Here is a 7,628-nt window from a genome sequence, read left to right on the forward strand (position 1 = left end):
CTATCTATCTATCTATCTATCTATCTATCTATCTATCTATCTATCTATCTATCTATCTATCTATCTATCTATCTATCTATCTATCAATCTATCTATTAATATATCTCTAACTAAGTATCTATTTTTCCTTATCTCTTACTTTATTTTTTGCAATTTTTCATTCATTCCTTCATTGAGGTTAGAGAGGGGTCAGGCGATTCTTCAAACTGTATTTCCCTTAAGTACAATTTCCAAGTCAATTTGTATTTATCATGATTATTTCATACGAAAGGAATCATACTGTTAAAGCAATTAAATGACAATGGAATAACCATGAACTTGCATTTATTTCCTGCTTAAATTACGACGTAACAGTGCATTTTATGGTGAAATATAGTGAATCCCAATTGGTGACATAAAGTATCCAAATTGCTATTTCATTTTAATCTATTTACTCTCGATCTTAATAAGCAAAGTTGAATATTTCATATTTTGCAAAATGTTTAAAAAAACACTGATTTCTGGACAGCAAATACAAGTGTTCTTTTTAATTACTTTTGTTAGGTTGGTGTCATATGCTTCAATGTAACTTGTATGTGTTGTTCCAAACTTTCCAGTCATCTCAAAGGATATGCTTGAAATCCATGACTTCCTTCGTGTGCTTTTTTATGAAAGAAAGAAATGTACATTAAAAACAAGGGGAACAAAATAGTTGGTTCCCACACCGGGAATCGAACCCGGGCCACGGCGGTGAGAGCGCCGGATCCTAACCACTAGACCATATGGGATTTGGATGCAAATGGCAGGAATAGTAATGACTAAATGGGTTCGAAGACAAGGGCTCCGAAACACAAATGTTTGCGATGGATTGCAAACGATTGCAAATATGAAAGAACCGCACTGATTGGTCCCTGGTCAGTATTTTAAACAAAATGCGCGAGTGTAACATTGATATTGATTGGTCAGTTTATTTAGCGATTGATCGCTATTCTTTGTGTTACGGAGCCCAGGTCTACACCAAATAGGTATACGTATATTCTAAGATACATGTATGTGGATGGTCCACACTAACAAAAGTTGCTTTGAATATAAAGGACAATTAAACAAGATTAACATTGATCATTTTTTTATAAATCAAAATCGGGTGTAAAATAAGAGTTGAGAGACATTGCATGACATTTTAAAGTTGTTCTTTTCACAAAACATGTCATATGCAAAATAAATACTGAGTGTTGACGGTCACACACTCACTAATTTTTGTATGTTATTATGAAATATTCTTACTTTTCTACATTTCAATACGAAACGAGATATGATTCCTGGTTTGATTCAGTGGCGTACCTGGGATTTTTCACAGGGGGGGCAAAACCGTCCACCAAAAAATTTGACAAGCAAAAAAAAAAAAAAAAAAAAAGAAAAAAGGTCTTCAATCACAAATGAAGGATTTTGTACCAGAAAAAAATTTGACAAGCAAAAAAAAAAAAAAAAAAAAAAAAAGGTCTTCAATCACAAATGAAGGATTTTGTACCAGAAAAAAAATTGACAAGCAAAAAAAATATAAAAAAAATAAAAAATAAAAAAGGTCTTCAATCACAAATGAAGGATTTCGTACCAGAAAAAAATTTGACAAGCAAAAAAAAAAAAAAAAAGGTCTTCAAGCTAGTCAGGAGGGCAATAAAGGTCTTCAAGCTCGTCAGGGGGGGCAGGTATATGACTTTTGTATGGGATGTGGCTCGTCAGGGGGGGCAGAGTGCCCCCCCTGCCCCCCCCCGTAGGTACGCTAGTGGTTTGATTTCAATGTAAAATTGCTTTCATTACCAAATCTGCCCCGCCATGCAATTTCACAAGTCATAATCTTGCTCATATCATAGCCTCATTCATTTATTATCATGTTTATGCATATACATTTAAGCCTTGAGAGGTCATGACTTTTTTTAATGTCAAATATGATTTTGATGAGATTTTCAGCGTTATGTTCTTTGTTTGGCCCCTACATCTTTGGGGATCTCCTCAGGATTCTCCTACTTATCTCTCTTTTTTAATTGTTTGTTAGTACCAATAAGTATTGATGCTTAAGTGATTTTCGATCCATTACCCACATGTACAAATTACCTCTGGTGCTTAATCGTGCAAATCCCATATGGTCTAGTGGTTAGGATCCGGCGCTCTCACCGCCGTGGCCCGGGTTCGATTCCCGGTGTGGGAAATCGTAACTTTTTTCAAATTTTATTCACGATAAGTAAAAAAAAATCCATAATATTGTGTATTTGCTCATGCTACTTATCATTACTTAATACCCCTTTAAATCGTTAAAGCCTGTTTTTTTTTTATAGCGTTGTTCAGTAATGTGAAATTTACTCGAGTAGCATCGTACATATTACAACTACCCATTGGAATTTATTTTCGGACTTAATTTATTTTCCAATTTGAATATAAATCTAGCGCCCTCTCTCGCCACTATTTTTTTTAATTTTCATTTAAACAAGCCATTTGAGCACATATTTTGCATATTTATCAATTGCATATAAGTAAGCTACTGACACTGGTTATATCCTTAAATTCTCAGCCCATTCCATGCATTACAAGACGTTTTATATTTTGATCGATAGGATTAAAATCTGACGTAAAATCGGTAAATTAATCTAATAAAACGCACTTTTAGTTGATATCCTACACACCACAACTTCTTTTTTTTGGGGGGGGGGGGGGCATGCATTAATTTAATCTTGAGGGGGATAGTGACATGAACTTCTAAGCACGCTGAACGGATTTACCAAAACTACAGAGTTAGGTTTTGGTAAATCTATTGAAGCATATTAAAAGTGGTTGCTGTTGCTCCAATTGAATAAATTTTAGGATAATCATAAATTTTTATGTATGAACTATCTAACTTATAGCTTTGTTACAAGAGTAGAAGCTTTTAAAAAGTTGTTGATTCATCACAGTCACAAATCCGTGGGAAAACTTGATGAATCTTAAACAAATAAACCATTTCCTTTCTTTGACCACAGATCCACTGACCAAAAGACCCTTGATTTCCTTCTTTATATCAGTTATCTTTTAAGAGTATATCTCCGTCTGTGGAATCGATTTTTATATGCATTTTTATTCCCGAGTGAAGGATCTTTTTTTCAGAAAAAAAAACAAATATGAACTTTTGCTGAATTGTATTAATTTCTATTTAGTTATAGACGGTTTAACCAATGATTAATGCAATTATCAATGTCAGAAAAAAGTCAGAATTATTCACCCCCGAAAAGACAATGGAAAATCAAACACACAAATAAAAAGATATATAACTGCACTCTAACAAATATTGGATGAAAGTGCTCCATGAGGGTAATAATGTGTCCAAACAACATTGTGCATTTCTTTTGGGCATTTTTATTCATCCAGTGTAATGGAAATGTTGCCCATTCTAAAGCAATTGCTGCTTATTTTTAACCTTACTGGACAATATGCTTCCCGCATTGGGTAAAATACTGCCCCAAATTGGTTGGACACATAATTACCCTCGTGGTGATAAAAATTTTGCCCAATCATTTTTACAGTGTGGATACTTTTTTAATGAGAGCATCGTTAAAAACCAATCAACAACAACAACATAAATAAATAAATAAATAAATAAAACATTTTAACAAGTGCGAATAAACATATTAATAGATATATGAATGGCAAAATACATTATCAAATTAGAATAAAAGTTTGATAGAAGAATAAATTGGGTTTTTTTTATTCTTTTTTAATTCTTTTATTGAAAGGAAATCTACATATAAGAGAAAATGTGTAGTTGTATTAGATGATACAGATCAAGAAAGTGACATTTGGACATGTCTCACCCTAACAGCAATAAAAGGAGTCTTGGATCTAGAGAAGGAAATTGATTTACCATCCTCATGACCCTTGCTATCTTCGGAGTATTCAGGACCCTTGCAACGAGGCGCCGTCAAATCCGTTAAAGGAACTGGTCCTCCATATCCTTACCTGGACATCGTTTTAACCGTGACCCCTTTTCTCAGGGAAAACCGCGTAGAACACAAGGTCAGATCTAAAGAAGGAGAGAGAGAGAGGGGGGATAGGAGGGGAGAGGGGGAAAGAGCGGATGAAAGAGAGGGCGGAAAAGTGGTAGAGGGGGATCAAAAGTAATTGCTACATTATAGTTCCTTAAAAAGCTCAAGAGAATAAATAAGAGTATGAGAGTGAGAAATGTCATTGGTTTTTAACATCGACAATAGGATTCTGACATTTATTTTCCTTCCCTGCCTGCGAAAAGGCCCGATACTGCGCCCAAGATACATAGCTTAGGTCTTTCTTGATGGTAACCACTCACCCCCACCCCCCCCCCCCCCCTGTGACGACGCTTAAACAGTTGAAAGGAGTAATGTGGCCGGATGGCGCGATCAGAATAGGCGCCATTTTGGGGAAGCATAAGGACAAGAAACGATTCAACTCAAGGAATAATAATTTAGTTCCCTTTCTAACTTTGAACGAACCTAAGCGGATGATATGATAAAAGGGATACATGCCCAAAACTGTTGATTTGCTTGAGGCGTCATTTTGAAGAAGCGTCATTTTGGGGATGCATAACAATTCGAATCGTGGTTTAGTAATGACATATAGTTCACCCATATACAACTCTGAACGAATGGCGAATTTGAAAAAAAAATGGAGGGATGGGGTAAAACAAAAAATAAGGAGAGAAGGGAATAAAAAAGGGAAGAAAGCGAAGAGGAAAAATCAAAGGTTAGAGCAGGTGAAAGTAGTTGAAACCAATTTGTTTAGCCCCCAAAGGTTTGCTAATTACTTCTAGGAATATTTTATGCAAACACAAATGCGAAAATACGCAAATTATTATTTGGAAAAGAAAAACTGACATAAGAGAATGTTATTACAGGGGCAACGCTATTTTTTTTAATCATACGAATGCATGCTTAACTGGTCTCACTACCGGAGCACTGACATCTATTACCTGATAAATGTATCTGATAAATATTTTATTTTGGCCAATTGATACGAATATCATGAATAACGGGTGAGTATATCCTGTAAATGAGGTAACATAAAGTCCGGATACTTTGAATTTACTGCAATGCATGTTGGGAAGGCGATGAACTTTTGACTGAACTATTACGGGATATTGCCCTCTTTCTGCATCATGTGTGTACGGTAAGGATGCCCGGGGGATGCCCCCCCCCCCCCTCTCCTCTCCCCCAGTCCCCACCTTGCCAAAAAGTACGTCTTTTTTGTTTATTTCCAGACTTTATTTTGTTATTACTTGTGACATTCAGTCATTTTAGTCATTTTGGGGACTGGTGATTAAGCCTTTCTTTTTGTTTGTCTCGAATTTTAGAAAAGAAAGGTATGCGCCCCATCAAAAACTAATGATCCCGTGAACTATCTATACATACAAATTACACAAATATGAAAGGAACAAATGTTATTTGCTTTTATTTGTTAGTGATCTAACAAAGGGGCAGTGGTGTGTATGTAGCTTTTCCCGAGCTAATCACTTGTTAACAGTCGTGACATGAAAACAAAAATTAAATTTATTTTAAAAAACATTATTTAAAAATCTACGAAACATAATATTCTAACACATGAGTTGTATTAAGTACTGTGCCTCAAAATAAATTCATTTTTACTTCTCAAATTATATAAGGATACAAATCATTCTGAACTAGATTAAATGTAATTCTTCAAATTCATAATCAAATTACTTATATCTATATCTATATCAATGAATCAAACATGAAATTGATTTAGATTATGATTTTAGACGACATTCGGTAGTATACACTGTAAAAAATATTAGGTAAAATTTTAACCAGCACGAGGGTAATGTCTAAAATGTTTAATGTTTAAATATTTAAAATAATAATAAATGAATAATATAGAATTTGTATAGCGCACGTATCCACCTTGTTATACATGTTATAGTTGCTCGAGGCGCTCAGGATTACCCCGGCTAAGCTATGTCTACCAATTGCGGTGCGCACAGCTTTTTGTATATGTTTTATGTTTATAATTGTAAAAGCTACATACATACTACATGTCATTCAAAATTATATTACACGACATTTACCATGTTACTCTTCATGCAATCATGACAATTTATGATCAGTAACAACAATCAGTCAAATTTACAGATTTTGACTGACTTACAAGTTAGAAGGAATGCTTTTAATACTTAGTCCAAATTTCGGCAAATAAAGGTTATTAAGTATATGTTTGTGTTTATACAGTCACTTAGGAATATGCATAAAAAGAAATACGGTGGAAGGAAATCTCAAAGGACAGCGGATAATAATATGATATATTTGAAATCATATTTACAATGAAATAAAAGGACGTGATCTTCGTTACCGGTGACCTTATCATGCTCATGGAGGTATAGATACAGGTGTGGTGAACGCGTTTCAACTTTGTTTGCGGATAACAAATGCCTGAACAAGGCCCGCATTTCCTGATTGCATGGACACAATGTAATTTATAAATGAAAATCATTATGCCATGGAAATTAAAGAAGAATTCTCCTTCTTCTTCTTCTTCTTTCTTCTTCTTCTTCTTCTTCTTCTTATTCTTCTTCTTCTTCTTCTTAGTATTATTATTCTTCTTCTTCTTCTTAGACTACCTCTTCTTCGTCTCCCGCTCCTCTCCCTCCTCCTCCTCCTCCTCCTCATCATCAGACATGTCAGAGAACAAAGAGTTGATGAAATCAATGGCTCTATCGTTATACATACCGATGAGGAGCAATAGATCTTGAGTAGGATAAAAAAAACGGGGGCATAATAATCCGACAATGCACTAACTATATAGAATGGGCCCAGCCTTTGATTTTGACCCACAATACATCTCATCATAATTACAAGGGTTTTTTGTTTCGGATTTTAGCTGGATTTATAAAGTGCTTTTTGCCTAAGGATACAAAGCGCTGCTATTATTACCCCGGCTTTAGCTGTGCTGCCATACGGGCACTGAAGTATTCAAGAAATTTCTACCTATCGGGTACCCATTCACCTCACCTGGGTTGAGTGCAGCACAATTGTTTGGGGGTGTGGTTGTTTGTTTTTTGCTCGTAATTTTTTCGACGGCCATGACATCATTTCTTGCCAATGAGCGAGAACATATGAACCCCTAAAATCAGGCCCGCATTAGTTCCGCTGCTGGACCTATCTCCGTGTCATGAAAAAAAAAATCTTAATTGCAAGATGCCGTATTTTTGTTCCCTTTCATTTAACAGCCGATCTTGATTGAATCAAAGTCTGATTGTTTTCTATTATCTTATCAAATCAAATTATTTTTATGTTGGGAATGACTTGACCTTAAACCCAGGCCTAGTAGGCATGTTACAGGATGTGACATTTGCAAGTATTCCAAAAATGGATTTAAAATCCAGGGGTTTTATATTTCCATGACAATATTCAAAGTTTCCTCCCACAATGATATTGACCCATTTTCTAGATAATACTTTGTTCCAATACCTGGCATGACGTATGACCACGCTTTTTTCCCGGTATGATCATCTTGTCAACCAACGCTACAGAAAATCTTAACGCTATAACAAATAACGCTAAATATAGAACAAAATAACGCTATTTGAAATTATTTCAAAAAGGATGGAGAAAAACCGGAAAGAATATAGAAAAAAG

At 35.0% G+C, this 7,628-nt stretch overlaps 2 non-coding genes across 2 annotated transcripts; one reads left to right on the plus strand and one right to left on the minus strand.

Moving 5' to 3' along the window:
• Window positions 1-695: 695 nt before the first annotated feature.
• TRNAE-CUC (transfer RNA glutamic acid (anticodon CUC)) lies at window positions 696-767 on the minus strand. The gene has a single exon. It is a non-coding gene; the product is annotated as a tRNA-Glu (tRNA).
• Window positions 768-2,113: 1,346 nt separating this feature from the next.
• Window positions 2,114-2,185, plus strand: TRNAE-CUC (transfer RNA glutamic acid (anticodon CUC)). Its single transcript has one exon. It is a non-coding gene; the product is annotated as a tRNA-Glu (tRNA).
• The last annotated feature ends 5,443 nt before the right edge of the window (window positions 2,186-7,628 follow it).

This window comes from Lytechinus pictus, chromosome 2 (assembly GCF_037042905.1).
Source record: "Lytechinus pictus isolate F3 Inbred chromosome 2, Lp3.0, whole genome shotgun sequence".
Lineage (NCBI taxonomy): Eukaryota > Metazoa > Echinodermata > Echinoidea > Temnopleuroida > Toxopneustidae > Lytechinus > Lytechinus pictus.